At 41.6% G+C, this 19,414-nt stretch overlaps 1 long non-coding RNA gene across 1 annotated transcript in view; it reads left to right on the top strand.

Moving 5' to 3' along the window:
* LOC147380240 (uncharacterized) overlaps positions 1-19,414 on the top strand; it is a 679,399-nt gene that overhangs the window by 122,622 nt on the left and 537,363 nt on the right. The window lies entirely within an intron of this gene.

Below are 19,414 nucleotides of genomic sequence, written 5' to 3'. Positions count from 1 at the left end.
TATTTGGAATTCACAAAGGTTATTTCATTACAAAAGAATACAAGCTGACATCTGTGAGTGCTATCTCACACTTGAGTAAAAATAAAGTCAGCTGCTGCCTGGCTGCAGGAGAACTTTTGCATGACACTTTCAAATACTTGGCTTAAAATGAAGGAGTGTTCTGGCCAACAAAAAGCAAAAGAGTGTGGAAAGCAGTGGGGTGATGAAACTGGGTAAGAGCAAGATATTTTCAGTCCAACTCTTTTATTTTATAGTCTAAGACTATAAAAGCTACAAACTGTAAAGCTATACTAAACCATTTACTACTGAATTCTACATTATTCTACAATAAGTGTCATAATCTTTCCTTAAGAAAAAATTGTAGCTGTATATTTCAGCAAAGAACCCACACCCTGCTTATTTAACTTATACACAGAGTACATCATGAGAAACGCTGGGCTGGAAGAAGCACAAGCTGGAATCAAGATTGCCGGGAGAAACATTAATAACCTCAGATATGCAGATAACACCACCCTTATGGCAGAAGATGAAGAGGACCTAAAAAGCCTCTTGATGAAAGTGAAAGAGGAGAGTGAAAGAGTTGGCTTAAAGCTCAACATTCAGAAAACGAAGATCATGGCATCTGGTCCTATCGCTTCATGGCAAATAGATGGGGAAACAGTGGAAACAGTGTCAGACTTTATCTTTTGGGGCTCCAAAATCACTGCAGATGGTGACTGCAGCCATGAAATTAAAAGACACTTATTCCTTGGAAGGAAAGTTATGACCAACCTAGACAGCATATTGAAAAGCAGAGACATTACTTTGGCAACAAAGGTCCATCTAGTGAAGGCTATGGTTTTTCCAGTAGTCATGTATGGATGCGAGAGTTGGACTGTGAAGAAAAGTGAGTGCTGAAGAATTGATGCTTTTGAACTGTGGTGTTGGAGAAGACTCTTGAGAGTCCCTTGGACTGCAAGGAGATCCAACCAGTCCATTCTGAAGGAGATCAGCCCTGGGTGTTTTTGGAAGGAATGATGCTAAAGCTGAAACTCCAGTACTTTGGCCACCTCATGGGAAGAGTTGACTCATTGGAAAAGACTCTGATGCTGGAAGGGATTGGGGGCAGAAGAACAAGGGGATGACAGAGGATGAGATGGCTGGATGGCATCACCAACTCAATGGACGTGAGTCTGACCGAACTCCGGGAGTTCGTGATGGACAGGGAGGCCTGGCGTGCTGCGATTCATGGGGTCACAAAGAGTCAGACACGACTGAGCGACTGAACTGAACTGAACTGAACTGAAAGAGCCCACAATGCCAATGTAGCAGTAACAGTAATCTATTTAGTAGACTTAACACATTTTACTATTCAGATTTATATCATCCTCCTTCTGTAATAGTGATCTTTTTATAATTATCTTAATATCTATACTTGATGTCTCTATTGCCTCAAATTTCATTTACTTTCTTTGATAGGTGTAGGGGAGCTGTGGCAAGGCTTTATGTTTCTCTTCATCATCTCTCTCTCTTTCCATTTCTGCTTCCTTTGTCTTCTTTCTATTTTGATATTTATCCTTATTTATTTATTACTTATTTGAGTGTGCCAGGACTTAGTTGTGGCATTCTGGATATTTTGGTTGTTGCATGTGAACTCTTAATTGTGGCATGTGGGATCTAGTTCCCTGAGCAGGGATCGAACTCAGGCCCCCTGCACTGGGAGAGCGGAGTCTTAGCCACTGGCCCACCAGGAAAGTCCCTCCTTTGTCTTTTTGCCATATCACTTTCTACTCAGGCATTCCCTTTTCCATGATCCACTATCCTCCTTTGGAAAGCATCTCTCCAAGTCTACTGCTCCCATAAGAACCTCTGACTTAAAGCAGAGCGGGGAGTAGAAATGACTGAAGGTACAGAGCAAAAGCTTTCCCTGTAGCTCAAACAGTGAAGGATCTGCCTGCAATGCAGGAGACCCTGCCTGGTTCGATCCCTGGGTTGGGGAAATCCTCTGGAGAAGGGAATGGCAATCCACTCCAGTATTCTTGCCTGGAGAATCTCATAAATAGAGAAGCCTGGCGGGTTACAGTCCGAGGGGTTGCAAAGAGTCAGACATGACTGAGCAACTAACACACACACACACAGAGCAAAAGATAGAGGATTATATTGCAGAACAATATAGTGAATAAATTATACATAAATATTGGAACAAATTCAGCATGTGGGATATTTTAAATGGCAACAGACTGAATTTCTTCAATATGACAATAGCATGAAAAACAAAGAAAAAGAAAAAGAAGTGGGTCCTCCCTAGATAAAAAAGATTCATGAGTCAGTGCATTCAAATGGAATATTTGAGACAACAGAACATTTTAATATGAACTGGATGTTTGACAATATTCAGATGATATTAAAGAATTACTATTAATTTTGTTAGATGTCAAAATTGCATTGTCTTTTTAAAAGTAGCTAAGGTTTATAAAATGTCCATATTTTTAGAGACGCTTTTTTGAAGTATATGTAATTGAAATGACAGCATTTCTGAGATTTGTTATCAAATATTCAGCAAAGAGAGAAAACAGATTGAGTATGGGAAAATCTTAATAACTGTTAAATCTTGATGGATAGGGAACTTTGCTGTGCTAGTCTCTTTTGTATGTGTTTAAATTTCATGCAATTTTTAAATTTAAATGTAAAAAATGATATATTCCTGTTCTTAGAACTTCTCATTAATCCTGAATCTTAGAAATTTTCACTGGAGCTTTTTCTCCATTTAAGAACTAGCTCAATACATTTTGTGGTTGCCTTGATTTCTTCCTGGAATCTAGCTCTTAATCTCCTGGCTACATCCAAACTTCAAATGTGCATTTATTTCCCACCCGGGACAATTTTGAGTATTGTGGGTTAACACTGCTGTGCTCAGAAAGCCTGATATCCATGAACAAAATGGTCTGTCCAGGTGTTTTCCTATTTGTCCTAAAACTTCATTGATTTTTCTCTTTCTCTATAGGCAAAATTCATCCTTCTCCCTTTGTTGTCATAGTACTTTTAAAGTACATATATTGGAGCATTAAAATGGTGTGTTATTATTTTACTTGTCTGTCTTCTCCCAAAAAAGTATAACCTCCTTGAAGACAGCAGCCATGATGGTTAATTTTATGTGGCCACTTGACTGGGAAGGAAATGGCAACCCACTCCTGTTCTCTTGCCTGAAAAATTCCATGGATGGAGGAGTCTCGTAGTCAATGGGGTCGCAAAGACACAACTGAGCGATTTCACTTTCACTTTGACTGGGCCACCAAATGACCAATGATTTGATTAAATGTTATTCTGGGTATTTCTGTGCGGGTGTTTTTGAATGAGATTAACATTTAAATCAGTAGACTGAGCAAACCAGATTATCTTCCATAATGTGGGTGGGCTTTATTCAATCATTTCAAGACCAGAATGGAACAAAAATGTTGACCCTCCCCTAAGTCATAGAGGATTCCTGCTTTTGAACTCCAACATCAGCTTTTTTCTGTCTTTAGACTCAAATTGAATATTTGGAGACTTATTGGGTCTCCAGTCTGCTAACCATGGAACTAGAAATACAGTTGGGGCTCCAGCTTGCTGATTCATTCCAAAGATCTTGGGACCTCTCTGTCTCCATGATTGCATGAGCTGGTTCCTTAAAATAAATCTTTATTTACACACACACATACACACACCCTATTGGTTCTGATCCTGTGGAGAACTCTGACTAATACAGAGACCATAAATCATGTATTTCTAAGCACCCAGAACTGGTACAGTGCCAAACAAAGAGATGCTTCTTTTAAAAGTTTACTGAATGACTTGGCTTTTTTTTTTTTTTTTTTTTTCCTTTTTCTTTCTTTTATTGGCTATGCCATGCTACCTGCAGGATCCTGGTTCTCCCACCAGGGATTGAACCTGGACCCTCATCAGTGAAAGCATGGAATCCCAACCACTGGACAGCCAGAGAATACCCTGAATTGGTATTTTAAAACAGCGCTTTTATTGTTTCCTAAGTGTAAGACTTAGATTTATTTATTTATTTATTTTTTGAAAAAAAAAAAAAAAGTTGGGCCCTATATTGGAATGACAAAAAGTGAATCCCTAGCTTCTTAGAATGGAGGAGGAAATGGCAACCCACTCCAGTGTTCTTGCCTGGAGAATCTCAGGGACGGGGGAGCCTGGTGGGCTGTCGTCTCCGGGGTCGCACAGAGTCGGACACGACTGAGGTGACTTAGCAGCAGCAGCAGCTTCTTAGAAACTGCAACTGAAAAGTTAGTCAACTAGAATAAGAAGGAAACTACTGAAGTAGATCAGAATTTAACTAGTTTCCATGGCTTATTGATTCATTCTTTAAATTTGGTCACATCCATTTTCTAACAAACTGGGTCTGAATTTTCTCATCATGGACCATGAATCTGGCTCCTTCTCACTGTGACACCCTGGCCTTTCATCCTTCTCATCTTTGTAGCAATTACAGGTAAATCTTCCTAATAAATTGCTTTTACCTTATCCTAAAATTTTCAGCAGGTATCCATTATCTATTGATACATTCATTATTCTAGTATTCAAAGTTGCTCACCATCTGGTTCCAATCTACCTTTTCAGGCTTGTCTGTCTATTAAACTCTCAATCAAATCCTCTGCCCTTCCTCTCTAAACACTGAACTAAATTTACTCCAGCTCTCAGAATGCCTTCCCCTTACTCTTCAGTTCAATTCAGTTCAGTTTAGTCACTCAGTTGTGTCCGACTCTTTGTGACCCCATGAATCGCAGGATGCCAGGCCTCCCTGTCCATCACCAACTCCCGGAGCTCACTCAAACTCACGTCCATCGAGTCGGTGATGCCATCCAGCCATCTCATCCTCTGTTGTCCCCTTCTCCTCCTGCCCCCAATCCCCCCCAGCATCAGGGTCTTTTCCAATGAGTCAACTCTTCCCATGAGGTGGCCAAGTACTGGAGTTTCAGCTTTAGCATCATTCCTTCCAAAGAACATCCAGGACTGATCTCCTTCACAATGGACTGGTTGGATCTCCTTGCAGTCCAAGGGACTCTCAAGAGTCTTCTCCAACACCACAGTTCAAAAGCATCAATTCTTCGGTGCTCAGCCTTCTTCACAGTCCAACTCTCATATCCATACATGACCACAGGAAAAACCATAGCCTTGACCAGATGGACCTTTGTTGCCAAAGTAATGTCTCTGCTTTTCAATATGCTATCTAGGTTGGTTATAACTTTCCTTCCAAGGAGTAAGTGTCTTTTAATTTCATGGCTGCAGTCACCATCTGCAGTCATTTTGGAGCCCCCCAAAATAAATTCTGACACTGTTTCCACTATTTCTCCATCTATTTCCCATGAAGTGATGGGACCAGATGCCATGATCTTCGTTTTCTGAATGTTGAGCTTTAAGCCAACTTTTTCACTCTCCTCTTTCACTTTCATCAAGAGGCTTTTTAGTTCTTCACTTTCTGCCATAAGCCTATGCCCCAACCAATAAGGCTGAAGAAACTGAAGTTGAACAGTTCTATGAAGACCTACAAGACCTTTTAGAACTAACACCCAAATAAGATGTCCTTTTCATTATCGGGGACTGGAATGCAAAAGTAGGAAGTCAAGAAACACCTGGGGTAACAGGCAAATTTGGCCTTGGAATACAGAATGAAGCAGGGCAAAGGCTAACAGAGTTTTGTCAAGAGAACACACTGGTCATAGCAAACACCCTCTTCCAACAACACAAGAGAAGACTCTACACATGGACATCACCAGATGGTCAACACCGAAATCAGATTGATTATATTCTTTGCAGCCAAAGATGGAGAAGCTCTATACAGTCAACAAAAACAAGACTGGGAGCTGACTATGGCTCAGATCATGAACTCCTTATTGCCAAATTCAGACTTAAATTGAAGAAAGTAGGGAAAACCACTAGACCATTCAGGCATGACCTAAATCAAATCCCTTATGATTATACAGTGGAAGTGAGAAATAGATTTAAGGGCCTAGATCTGATAGATAGAGTGCCTGATGAACTATGGACAGAGGTTCATGACATTGTACAGGAGATAGGGATCAAGACCATCCCCATGGAAAAGAAATGCAAAAAAGCAAAATGGCTCTCTGGGGAGGCTTTACAAATAGCTGTGAAAAGAAGAGAAGTGAAAAGCAAAGGAGAAAAGGAAAGATATAAATATCTGAATGCAGAGTTCCAAAGAATAGCAAGAAGAGACAAGAAAACCTTCCCCTCACTCTTATCCCAGTCCAAATTCTGGAATTAGAAAACCTCTGTTTCAATCTTTTTCAATATTACCATGTTGTGTGACATCGGGCAATTGTCAAATAACTTCTCTGAAACTCAGTTTCCTTATCTGCATAAAAATGATATATAACAAGAGGATCCGGAATTCGTTCACCATTAAAGAAAAGTTATGGTTTCTTCACCTTTCAGGACAGATCGGTCATTAATTCTACAAACAATTCTTGAGTATCTCTTATGAGTAATAAATGTGTCTTTCATGAAGCCAACCTGAACACCCCCACCCCATCCTTGATAGCTGGATTTGCTGACTCAAGTGAATGCACTTACTCTTTAGGCCATTCATTTGACATATATTATTTTTATACCTTACCTTAAATATAGCATTACCTCCTTAATAGCAATAATTTATGCTCCTGTGTATCTTTGACAAATGAAGCTCTCAAACTCTGAAGAGTATAACCCGAGAAACTTGTTTAAAATGATGATTACCAAGCCTCCCATCCACCTCTTTCCAATTCTGGCTTCCCAGATGGCTTGGGGATAAAGAATCTGCCTGCCAATGCAGGAGATTCGGGTCCAATTCCTGGGTTGGGAAGATCCCCTGAAGGAGGGAATGGCAACCCACTCCAGTATTCCTGCCTGGAAAATCCCATGGACAGAGGAGCCCAGGAGCCTGGGTTATAGTCCGTAGGGTAGCAAAGAGTCAGACATGACTGAGCACACACACAGTTGATAATCTACATTGTAATAAGCAGCCCCCTTCCTATCCCATGATTCTAATGCAGTAGTCCAGGGAGCACACCTTGACAAAATAACTGCTCCATTGCATACAGCACATTTTGCTTGTGCTTGGTTTCAAAAAAAATATTTTTTGAAAAACCTGTTTTAATTCAGAAGTGTAGGTATACTTGCAGTGACACAGATCTAAACTAGGAAATGGCTCAGGAAGAAGGGGAAACTAAAATATTTTGCCCATATTATTATAAATATTACCCAAGAGGAAAGGAAAGAAGAAAATCCATAGGAAACCAAAGAGATTGCACCAGGTGCTGTCTGGTGGATCAGCTACAAGTAAAAAAGATAGTCACTGCAACCCTGAACAGTGGTGAGGGGAAGGTTAACTGTCAGAATGTGTCAGAACTTCTCAAGCAGCTGTTTAGCTAAGTCCAGAGAAGGCAACGACACCCCACTCCAGTACTCCTGCCTGGAAAATCCCATGGACAGATGAGCCTGGTAGGCTGCAGTCCATGGGGTCGCTAAGAGTCTGACAGGACTGAGCGACTTCACTTTCACTTTTCACTTTCCTGCATTGGAGAAGGAAATGGCAACCCACTCCAGTGTTCTTGCCTTGAGAATCCCAGGAATAGGGGAGCCTGGTGGGCTGCCATCTATGGGTCACACAGGGTCAGACACGACTGAAGTGATTTAGCAGCAGAGAAAATGTTCAGATCTTTGCTCAGCTGCAGCTGGAGACAGACAGCAAAACCTTAAAGTTTCATTTTGTGCTGATTCTTTGCTCCAAGCAAAGCAACCTTAACTAAGAATAAACAAAAGAAACATCACAGAGGAGGGGGATTGGATGGTTGGGGGTTAAGCAAAAGAAGAAATGGTAATGTTAAAGGGATTCATATCTCTAATTATAGAGCCATTGATAGATTGAGAGTGCACTGTCAATCATCTTGAGCGAATATTTAAGACAAGTATCAAGAATTTTCAAATGAGGGACTTCCCAGGTGAGTCAGTGCTTGATAATGCACGGGGCATAGGTTCGATCCCTGGCCCAGGAATTAGGATCCCATTTGCACGAGGCAACTGAGTCTGCAGCTGAGTCACAACTACGGAGCATGTGCCTAGAGTCTGTGCTCCGCAACAAGAGAAGCCACCGCAACGAGAGGCCAGTGTGCCACAAGAAAGAGTCTGCACACAGCAACAAAGAGCCCCTTGTGCCACAGTGAAGACACAGCGCAGCCAAAAATAAATACAATAAAAAAATTTTTAAAGAATTTGCAAATGAGAGATATCCTGATTTTGAAAGAAGGAAAAAAGGGAATTCTGAAAACTACAGACTTGAGCTCTTTCAAGATTTTAGAACAGATTATTAAAAAGCTTGTCAGCTCTTAGAAATGGAAGGGAATAAAATTTTTGAGCTAGTTCAGGTACACCAAGGACACAAATGCCAAGCTCCTTGTTTCCTTTTACGATAGATGGGGAGATGCTAGGGAAGTTGCCACTAATGATTTCAGCAAGACTTTTGGCAAACTAATGATATTCTCATGAACAAGATTTTTTTTTTTTTACGTTATTCTATTAGTAGGCCAATTAAGAGTTACTTGACTAATTTTTCTCAGAGATGATTAATGGAGTGGTCTCTGGGTCTGTTTAGTGATTTTCATTAATACAACAAATATGTATTGAACATTTTACCATGTGCCAGGAACTGCTGTAGGAAGTGGAAATCCAATGGTAAATAAATCAAAGTCCCTGATCTCAAAGGATGTGGCTGAGCGAGGGAGAAAACAGAGAAGTTAATGGTTATATTCTTTTGTCAGGTACTGGTGAGACAAAGGAAAAAAAAAAAAGGCAGGTTAAAGAGAAAAAAAGAGTAAGGAGAGGTTTCTTTTAAAGGCTGATCAGAGAAGCTGATAGGATATAGTGATAACAGATCTTCCACTGAGAGATCTGGACAAAGTGATAGAATGAGTTGTGTAATTATCTGAGGAGGAATGTTCCAGGTAACAGGACACCAAGTATATGAGCCATGAGATGGAAGCATTTTTATCCAAGAGGCCCTCTGTAAACAGAATGATAGTTCCCCAAAGAGGTCCATGTCTTAACTCCCAGAACCTGTAAATTTGCTGTGTTGTTGTTGTTCACTTGCTAAGTTGTGTCCCATTCTTTGTGACCCTATGGACTGTCACCCACCAGGCTCCTCTGTCCATGGAATTTCCCAAGCAATAATACTGGAATGGGTTGCCCTTCCTTCTCCAGGGGATCTTCCTGACCCAGGGGATCGAAACTGCATCTGTTGCATTGCAGGCAGATTCTTTACTACTGAGCCACTGGGGTGAATTTGCTATATTATATGGCAAAGGAACACTGCAGATGGAATTGAAGTTTGAGATCCTAAAATAGACTATCCTGGTTTATCCAGGTGAGTCCCATATAATCATGTACTTTACCACTGAGCCACCTGGGAAGCAGGGCCCCGGCCCACACCACCCCCCACCCCCCAACATACATCTAATTACATGAGTCCTTAAAAGCAGAAAACTTCCTCTGGCTGCAGCAAGAGAGACTTGGCAGAAAAGGAAACCAGAGAGATTCCTAGTGTGAGAATACAACCACACAATGTTGCTGGCTCTGACATGTAAGGTCCCCTGAGTGAGGAGAGAGGCCTTAGGGAGTTAACAGCAGCCTTTGGTTGTCAGCCAGCAAGGAAACAGAGACCTTAGTCCTAGAAACATCAAGCCCAAGTCTCTAACAACCAGAAAAACCAGCTGAACCAACCCAACTTCTGACCTTCAAAATTGTGAAATAATAAATTTTTATTGTTTTAAGCTGCTAAATTTGTGGCAATTTGTGGCCTTTGGGGCCATAAGCAGCAATTGAAAAGTCGTAGACCACGACAATGGATTGAAATGATGGGGGAGGACTTCCTCGGTGGTATAGTGGATGGGAATCCACCTGCCAATGCAGAGCACACAGGTTCGATCCCTGGTCCAGGGAGATTCCACATGCTGCGGAGCTGCTAAGGCCCTGCACCACGACTACCTGAGCCCACACACTCTACGATCCTCGGGTCACAACTAATGGGCCCCTGTGCCGCAACTACTGAGGCCGGTGCACCTCGAGTTTGTGCTCCACGACAAAAGAAGCCACCAAAATGAGAACAGTGAGTAGTCCCCACTCACTGCAGCCAGAGAAAGCCCAGACACAACAAAAGACCTAGCAAACCAAAATAAAATAAATAAATAATTAAAAAAAAAAAAAAAAGAAATGAAATGAGGGGGAACGTAATAAATAAATAATTAAAAAAAAAAGAATTATGTAGTTCAAAAAAAAAAATGAGGGGGAACATAATAGGAGATGAAGCAAGCATGGATTAGAAGATGGTAAACATGAGGGCAGCTCCTGTGGGCCTTGTGGACCACTGGAAGCCCTTTGTCTTTTACTGTGGGTGAAATGAGGAGTCAGAGGGGGACTGGGGCAGGCATAACATAATCAAACTTACGTTGTGAAAGGATCACTTTGAACTATCCTGTGTAAGAATCCAGTTAGATGGATGCTGTAGTAGTTGACACAACAATATAAACCTGGGGAAACTGTAAGAGAGAGAAGACTTCAGAGTCTGGGTACATCAGGCTGAAGTATATAAAACTGCCATCTGAGTGGCTCAAAAAGAGTAGAAAATCAAAGGATGAGTCAAGAAGATTGGCTCATAGAAATGGCAACCCACTCTGGTATTCTTGTCTGAAAAATCCCATGGACAGAGGAGTCTGGTGGGCTGCAGTCCCAAGGGTCACAAAGAGTCAGACACGACCAAGCACGCATGCACGCGCACATGGCCCATGACATGCTTTCGAGAGAGGAGTCATTGTTGATTCCAAAACCACTGGCCTGAGGCAAGGGTAGAAGTGTAGTACTGAGATGACTAACAATGCAGGAGGAGCAAGTCTAGAGGGGGAGTGGGGACCAGGGGCAGAGAAGAGTTCATCCTGGAACATATATATATGAAAGGCCAATCAGACTCCAAGTGGAGATGTTCATTGAACTGTTACATGCAAAAGTCTAGAGTTCAGAGAACTATCTGGAGCTGGAACTATTCATTAGGGAGTTCTCTCTCATCAACAGTGTCCAAAGTCTTAAGATGATGAGTTCAAATGCCATGGAAAAGAGTACAAAGAGAGAAGAATGGTACTTCCTGGCTTGGAAAGTCAAAGTGAAAGTTGCTCAGTCATGTATCTGACTCTTTGTGACCCCACACACTGGGGCCTGCCAGGCTCCTCTGTCCATGGGATTCTCCAGGCCAGAATACTGGAGTCGGTTGCCATTCCCTTCTCCAGGGGATCTTCCTGACCCAGGGACTGAACCCAGGTCTCCAGCATTGCAGGCAGATCCTTTACCATCTGAGCCACCAGGGAAGCCCCCTTTTTAAAACTCTCTCCTAGATGCTATTATTTTTTTAATTTATAAATACAAATATAAGAATAACCCCAGAAACTAAAATATTTTAAAAATAGTTACATGTTTAATGAATTCCCTGTCTTAAAAAATGAGAAAATTGAATAAAACCCATACTATCACAGAAAACCCCAAATACACAGTCATCACTTAATTTTAGTTAGGTCTTCTAAATTAAACACAAAACAAAGAGTTGAAAAAGCCCAGTGAATTCAGCATAAGCTACACACCCATATCAAAAACCCAGTAAATTATATTACCCTGTTGCTCTGAGGCATTTTAACATCCTAGAATTATGTCCATTTTTATATAACATGCTAAACATCTGGTGAGGGGTATTGTTTTTCAATTCATTTTTGGTACCTCAGCCCTATGAGAATTGAGTGTTTACATGTCTGCAAAAAAAAATAAAAAAAACAGAAAATTACCAACCCAGCAGCTTTGTTCTACTCTTTGTTTTCTTTCACACATACTGCCACCATTGTCAGTTGTTAGTCATGGTATGGGTCATAGCTAGTTTACTCTCACCAACTTTCCTTCTGAAAAAAAAAAAAAAAAAAATTTGTGAGCACTTTAGGCTGGTATTTGTTGTTTTTTAATCACTAAGTCATATCTGACCCTTTGCAACTCCATGGACAGTAGCCCGCCAGGCTCCTCTGTCCATTGGATTTTCCAGGCAAGAATACTAGAGTGCGTTGCCATTTCCTTCTCGGGGGGATCTTCTTGACACAGGGATCAAACCTGCATCTTTTGCTTGGCAGGCAGATTCTTTACCACTGAGCCCCCTGGAAAGCCCTTAGGCTAGTATTTTGTTGTTCAGTTGCTCAATCATGTCCACCTCTTTGCAATCTCATGAACTGCAACACACCAGGCTTCCCTGTCCTTCACCTGAGTCCCTCCCTGAGTTTGCCCAGACTTATGTCCATTGAGTTGGTGATGCTATCCAATCATCTTGTCCTCTGTTGTCCCTTTCTCCTCCTGTTTTCAGTCTTTCCCAGCATTGGTGTCTTTTCTAATGAGTTGACTTTTTGTACCAGGTGGCCCAATATTTGGAGGTTCAGCTTCAGCTAGGCTAGCCTTCATACTAGGCTAGTATAAAAACACTTTAAAAAAAAAACTCAACTCTGTCATAAATCTTTCTCTTTGTATCATGACTCTCATTTTCTGTCTTATTCTCTCTCTCAGAGATAAAGCTTTTATTTATACATATATGTTATATAGATATCTATCTATAAGTATTACAAATATACAAATATATATCTGTGTGTAAATACATATGTGTGTGTCCTACACATAAAACTTTTTGTATCACAAAGAGCTGTTGCAATCTTCCTACAACGTATTAGTTTGGGGAAAAAGTAATTGTGGTTTTGGACCATGAATTTTAAATCGTTATAACTAGGCTCAAAATAGAACCATTACAATCAACACATTTTGCCAATGAGAAGTAAGTTTGTTCATTCCTGTAGCATAAAAATCCATGCTTCGGGATTCAGTGAACTCTTGGAAAGCATTTTCTGCCTCCTGCTGGTTGTGGAAGCACTTTCCCTGCAAAAGGTTGTCAAGATGCTTGAAGAAGTAGTTGTTGGCACAAGGTCAGGTGAATATGGTGGATGAAGCAAAACTTCATAGCCCAACTCATTCAGCTTTTGAAGCATTGGTTGTGCCACATGCGATCAGGCATTATTGTGGAGAACTGGGCCTTTTCTTGACCAATGCCGGCTCCAGTTCTTGGTGCAACTCATCGATTTGCTGAGCATACTTCTCAGATGTAATGGTTTTGCTGGGATTCAGAAAGTTAGAGCGGATTGCACAGGCAGCAGACCACCGAACAGTGACCATGACGTTTTCTGGGGGACAAGTTTGGTTTTGGGAAGTGCTTTGGAGCTTCTATCTCTGTCCAGCCATTGAGCTGGTCATCGCCAGTTGTCGTATACGATCCACTTTCCATCACGTATCACAATCCAATTGAGAAATGGTTCATTGTTGTTGCACAGAATAAGAGAAGATAACACTTCAAATTGACAGTTTTTTTTTTTTTTAATTTGGAGTCAGCTCATGAGATACACTTATCGAGCTTTTTCACCGTTTCAATTTGCTTCAAATGCCAAATGACCATAGAATGGTCGACACTGAGTTCTTCAGCAACTTTTCAGGTAGGTGTAAAAGGATCCCTCTCAATTCATAGTTGTCAAATTCCTGTGGCCAGCCATTGCATTCCTCATCTTCAAGGCTCTCATCTCCTTTGCAAACTTCTTGAACCACCACTGCACTGTTCATTCATTAGCAGTTCCTGGGCCAAATGGCTGTTTATGTTGCAAGTTGTCTCTGCTATTTTATGACCCACTTTGAACTTGAATAAAATAAATCACTTGAATTTGCTTTTTGTCTAACACCATTTCTATAGTCTAAAATAAATATAAAATAAGCATCAAGTAATATCATTAGCAAAAAAAAATAAAGTGAGAAATGAGGATTAAAATGGTATAAAACATAACCACATTTAAGAATATATTCCAATATCAAACGGCAAAGTTCAACAATGCAAACTGCAATTACTTTTGCAACAACCTAATAGGAAAAAAAAAACCTGACCTGTTGCAATTATCTAAAGTAGTAAAGTACCTAAAGTACTCCTATAGACACAATTACAAAGTATTTTCACCAACCACATCACAAACTATTAATGTACTAACTTTAGCTCCATGTTTTGAGCTTCTACTGGGCTGGGTGAGGGATGGAAACATGCTCCTTATGGTAACATCTCATGGGATCATCTGCTGACAAAGCAGATTTTAAAAGTTCACCCATAATCATCCTAATTAAGCCATCAAGTGTCAGGGCATGCTGCGTGAATTTGACTAATTCTAGCTATCTTTGTGGTGCAACTGATGCTGCTGCATCAGATGAGTGACTCTGCCTTGGGAGCAATTTCTTTATGCTTATGGTCTCTCCCCCTCCACCCACCTGAACTGAAAAAGTAGCAAGGAAGGTTTGCAATGCTGCCTTCCAAGTCTGTGAAACTTCCTTTCAGATGGGGTCCCAATCACATCCACACCCTTTTATATACCTACATCACTATTGCCTATATATTTTTTGTGGGACTTTATAATACAACTTGTAACATGTCCAGTTCCAGTTCATTCACTCAGTCATGTCCGACTCTTTGCGACCCCGTGAACCGAAGCACGCCAGGCCTCCCTGTCCACCCAAACCCATGTGAACTGAGTCGGTGATGTCATCCAACCATCTCATCCTCTGTCGCCCCCTTCTCCTCCTGCCCTCAATCTTTCCCAGAATCAGGGTCTTTTCAAATGAGTCAGCTCTTCACATCAGGTAGTCAAAGTATTGGAGTTTCGGTTTCAGCATCAGGCCTTCCAATGAACACCCAGGACCGATCTCCTTTAGGATGGACTGGTTGGATCTCCTTGCAGTCCAAGGGACTCTCAAGAGTCTTCTCCAACACCACAGTTCAAAAGCATCAATTCTTCGGCACTCAGCTTTCTTTATAGTCCAGCTCTCACATCCATACATGACTACTGGAAAAACCATAGCCTTGACTAGACGGACCTTTGTTGACAAAGTAATGTCTCTGCTTTTTAGTATGCTGTCTAGGTTGGTCATAACTTTCCTTCCAAGGAGTAAGCATCTTTTAACTTCATGGCTGCAATCACCATCTACAGTGATTTTGGAGCCCCAAAAATAAAGTCAGCCACAGTTTCCCCTTTTTCCCCATCTATTTGCCATGAAGTAATGGGACCAGATGCCATGATCTTCGTTTTCTGAATGTTGAGCTTTAAGCCAACTTTTTCACTCTCTTCACTTTCATCAAGAGGCTCTTTAGTTTTTCTTCACTTTCTGCCATAAGGGTGGTGTCATCTGCATATCTGAGGTTATTGATATTTCTCCTGGAAATCTTGATTCTAGCTTGTGCTTCCTGCAGCCCAGCATTTCTCATGATGTACTCTGCATATGTTAACATGTAACATGTCAGGTGGATTGTTTACATCTCTATCTTCCACTAGATTGTGAGCAACTCATTTGCTCATCTTTAGATCCTCTTGAATGGACACAGGGTCCTGTCCCCAGTACTCTAGCATAGATATGTGACATCACTAAGCAGACTCGAGTACCTGAAGACCAACATCCAATCCTCTCTCCCTCACCCCCACCCATCCCCATCACCAGACAACTGACTGAAAAGAGCAAAGAAACATAAAAATGAGGGGATTTGTTTTCTTATTAAAAGCAAGCTTTACAGTGTTCACTAAGGGAATTTATATTTTTAAACCTACTGAGGAAATACTATTGAATGAAGGTAGTTGTGATAGTTAATTTAATGTGTCAACTTGGTCATACTGTGGTGTCCAGTTGTTTGGTCAAACACTAGCCTAGATATTGCTGCAACTGGTATTTTGTAGATGTTGGTTAACATTTATAACTAGGAGTTCAAGAAAAGATTACCCTCAATAACATGGGTGGGACTCAATTATTTGAAGGCCTTCAGAGCAAATAAATGAGATTTCCCAGAGTAGAAGGATTATTACTCCTTCCTCAACAGGTTAACATAAAAATCCCTTCTATGGACTCTGGACGCAAGACAGCAGCTCTGACTCTTTTGTGTTTCCTGGTGGCCTGGCCTACAGATTTCAGACTTTCCAGCTCCCACAATCTCATGAGCCAATTCCTTGAAATTAATCTCTTTCGCCATATATGTATCCTCTTGGTTCTGTTTCTCTGAAGAACCCTAACACAACTGTGTTTCTAAACAGTTCTTTCTTTCACAGTATTTCTGAATGTTTTGCTTAATGAATATATCTTTATTCTTACTTTCGTTATATTGAATAGGGGTAGGAGTTTACATACTGCTTACTAATAGTGAATTCTGCTGGTGTGAAGAACAAGAGAGTATTGTGCAAGGAATCCAACAACACTGGCACCTCTCCTGGCAAGCAGGGAAATCCTATACCAGAAGTTTTCAGTATGAAGCTCTATTTGAGTCCAGAGTGTGCAACCTACCTATAGATTTTCTTATGGAGAAGGAAATGGCAACCCACTCCAGTATTCTTGCCTGGAGAATCCCATGAACAGAGGAGCCTGGTGGGCTACTGTTCATGGGGTCACAAAGAGTCGGACACGACTGAATGACTAAACACACAAATTTTCTTAAGCTAATTCATATGAACTGACAAATCCTAAGCAATTTCCATGGGCTTCCCTGGTGGCTCAGTGGTAAAGAATCCACCTGCAATGCAGGAGACGTGGGTTGGATCCCTGAGTTGGGAAGATCCCCTGGAGAGGGAAATGGCAGGAATCCAGGATTCTTGCTTGGGATATCCCATGGACAGAGTAGCCTGATGGGCTGCAGTCCATAGGCTCTCAAAAGAGTGGGACACAAATCAAGCAAATAAACAATAACATAACAACCAACTTCTAATAAACTGAGAAGCTTGATCAAAACCTTTTTTTTCCCAAAAAAGATAGACCATATTTGGGACAGGGAGGAGGGTTTTAAGAGTTAATGCAACTCAAAATAAGATGTTGGTTTGCCCAGTTTCCATTGCCTCATTCATCAAGAGAGTTTGTGTTGTGACTCTTGGAAGTCAGTTTTATTGCATGATGTAATGGAGAAAATAATGAAGATTACAAATTTTCTTTATGCTTATGTTGTTTTAAACTACTGCCAGTTTATGGATATTTAAGAAGTTGAAGCAAAGAAAGCAGATTTAGTTTCTTTTAATTCATCCAAGTGGTTAGGTCCTGGAAATTTTTGAAGTAATATGTTGAAGTGTTTTTAGAATTAAAAAGTCTTAAATCCCACTTGGTAGACCTCCAAAGGCCCTCAAAGGCCTCACACTTTCCCCTAGAAATGTGGATTGAGAAGATGGTACCTGAGACTGTTGTGCTTTCAATGCTGAATTTCTCTGAGCTCAAAGGAATAACAGATTTGAAATTTTGGTGATTGTTGAATCATGGTCTCTGTGACTTTATGTGTGTGATTATACAGCCCTTGCCCTAGGCTCATTTAGGTGGCTCATTCTCAAAGGAAACAGCTTGTGCTAAAAGAAAACTACATCTATTAATACATGATTTAGTGAACATTTAGAGTGAACTGAGAAAAGAAATCAACTGTGAAAGGAAAAAACCCATATGAATGGGTAATTGTTTGTATCAGCTCTGTTCCCCTGTTCCAGCCTCCTAGAGTAGGGACCTGCATTGAGACCAATTCTTTTGGGCTTGTGTGATTCTGAATTAAGAGGAAAGAGCTGAGGGAGAAAGATCTAAAGCACACAGCCAGAACTGAAGAAGAGTAGGGTGGTTTGAAAAAGAGGCACACAATCAGTTACTTTGTGTAAGAACGGTTGATGACAGAAGTGTTTAAGATAGTTTGTTAATTACCTGCTTCCCAGTTTCAAGGCTATGAGAATTTTTTGGATTTTGAAATTGGGTTTCAGGTATTCCTGTGTGTTTTGAATATAGTAGTGCTCTAAGACTGGACCATATGGGTCACAGATTTATTAAAAAACATCAAAATACTAATCTTGAGCTATAGATATTTCTGGACAAGTTCTGAGTAGTGTTTGTCACTGCCTAGCTATTTTATTAAATTGTAGACAGAAAAGGCTTCAACAGGAAAATAACCTCCGTTATGAGATTAGAATGAAAACACCTTCGTATCTCCTAGAACAGACTAGGGTGTGAATTTAAGTATCCTTTTTAAATGACCGGTGAGTAGCTTCAGTTAGAACAGTATACTTTATACAAACACACACACACACAGTTTTATTGTACTGGTTTGGGAATCGCATATTTTTTTACTGCTAAAATATTAGCATTTTGAATTTGCAAATAGGCTACACTCACCACCAGTAATGCAAACTTAAAATACTCCCAGGCCTAGCAGGCAGTGAAATATCTGGTCAACATATAACTTGAACAATAAGTTCTTGAGTAATTTGCATTATGCTTTGGCTAGAAACAGTGAAAGCTAGTTTTCAGTTAAAAGAAAAAAGTAGAAATATCTTGTATTTTTCTGGCCTGTTTAATGTATTAAAGTGCTTTCACAAAACGAATACCATGGGGCCAGTAAGAAACGTTAGAAAGATGTCCCCCCCCCCCGCCCAGAAAATTAATATACATTTTTCACATATGTATTTGGTCAAAGATTAAATTTTGCATGTGGAAGTCCTTGACTAGAAGCGTCTGGGAAACAGAAAGCTTGGACTCAAGGTTTCATTCAGCTAATATCCCTGGAGACCCTCTTCTGTGCAGGAGACCCTCTTTTGTGTGCGGTTGGGACACAAAGGTCAGCAGGCGGCAGTCCCTGCTCTCAGGGAGCTACCCGCCGCTCAGGGAGCTGCCCAACTAGGACTCTGAAACAAACTGAAATGTCACCAAGAGGCTGCACAGCTGACGTGCCCCTAATTATCAAACCAATGAAGAGGTTCTGTCCACAAAAGCAACGTCTGCCTTCCGTCTGATCTGTGTAAACGCCCCCTACTCGCATCCCTCACCGCCGCCCCCCAAGCCCGGGGACTAGAGAGCTGGGCCTCTACAGAGCAGGGTCTAAGACTCGCCCTCCCCGCCACGGGGTGTCAGCGCGCAGGGCAACAAGCAGACACGAGAGGAAGAAGCAGAGACCCCAGCAGCAGAGGGGAAGTGGCCCACGCGACCCACGAAGGGGCTGCGGCAGGTGGGTCGGGCTGGCGAGAGTCCGCTAGACCCTCAGTGCCATTCTTTCCGGAAGGTGGAAGCCCATGGCGTTGTTGCCCTGGTGCTCGGACTGGAGGGTCTGCCGCGCGCGTGATACGACTGAGGGTGCTTCGCCGCCCGCGCCGCGAGGCCGGCGCCCCGGGGGCGTGGCCGAGGCGAAGCCCCGCCTCAGGCTCCTCCCCCTAGGAGCGCGAGCCAGTCCTGAGCGGCGCCATCCCTTTCCCGGGTCATCGCCCCGCCCCTCTTCCGGCCCGCGAGCCCCCCGCGCGTCGCTTCT

Source organism: Bos grunniens, chromosome 1 (genome assembly GCF_055505025.1).
Source record: "Bos grunniens cultivar Pamir isolate PY7600 chromosome 1, Bosgru_T2T1.0, whole genome shotgun sequence".
In the NCBI taxonomy this organism is placed as follows: Eukaryota; Metazoa; Chordata; class Mammalia; order Artiodactyla; family Bovidae; genus Bos; species Bos grunniens.
The sequence above is the reverse complement of the archived record's forward strand: the minus strand, read 5'-3'. Positions and strand labels throughout refer to the sequence as shown.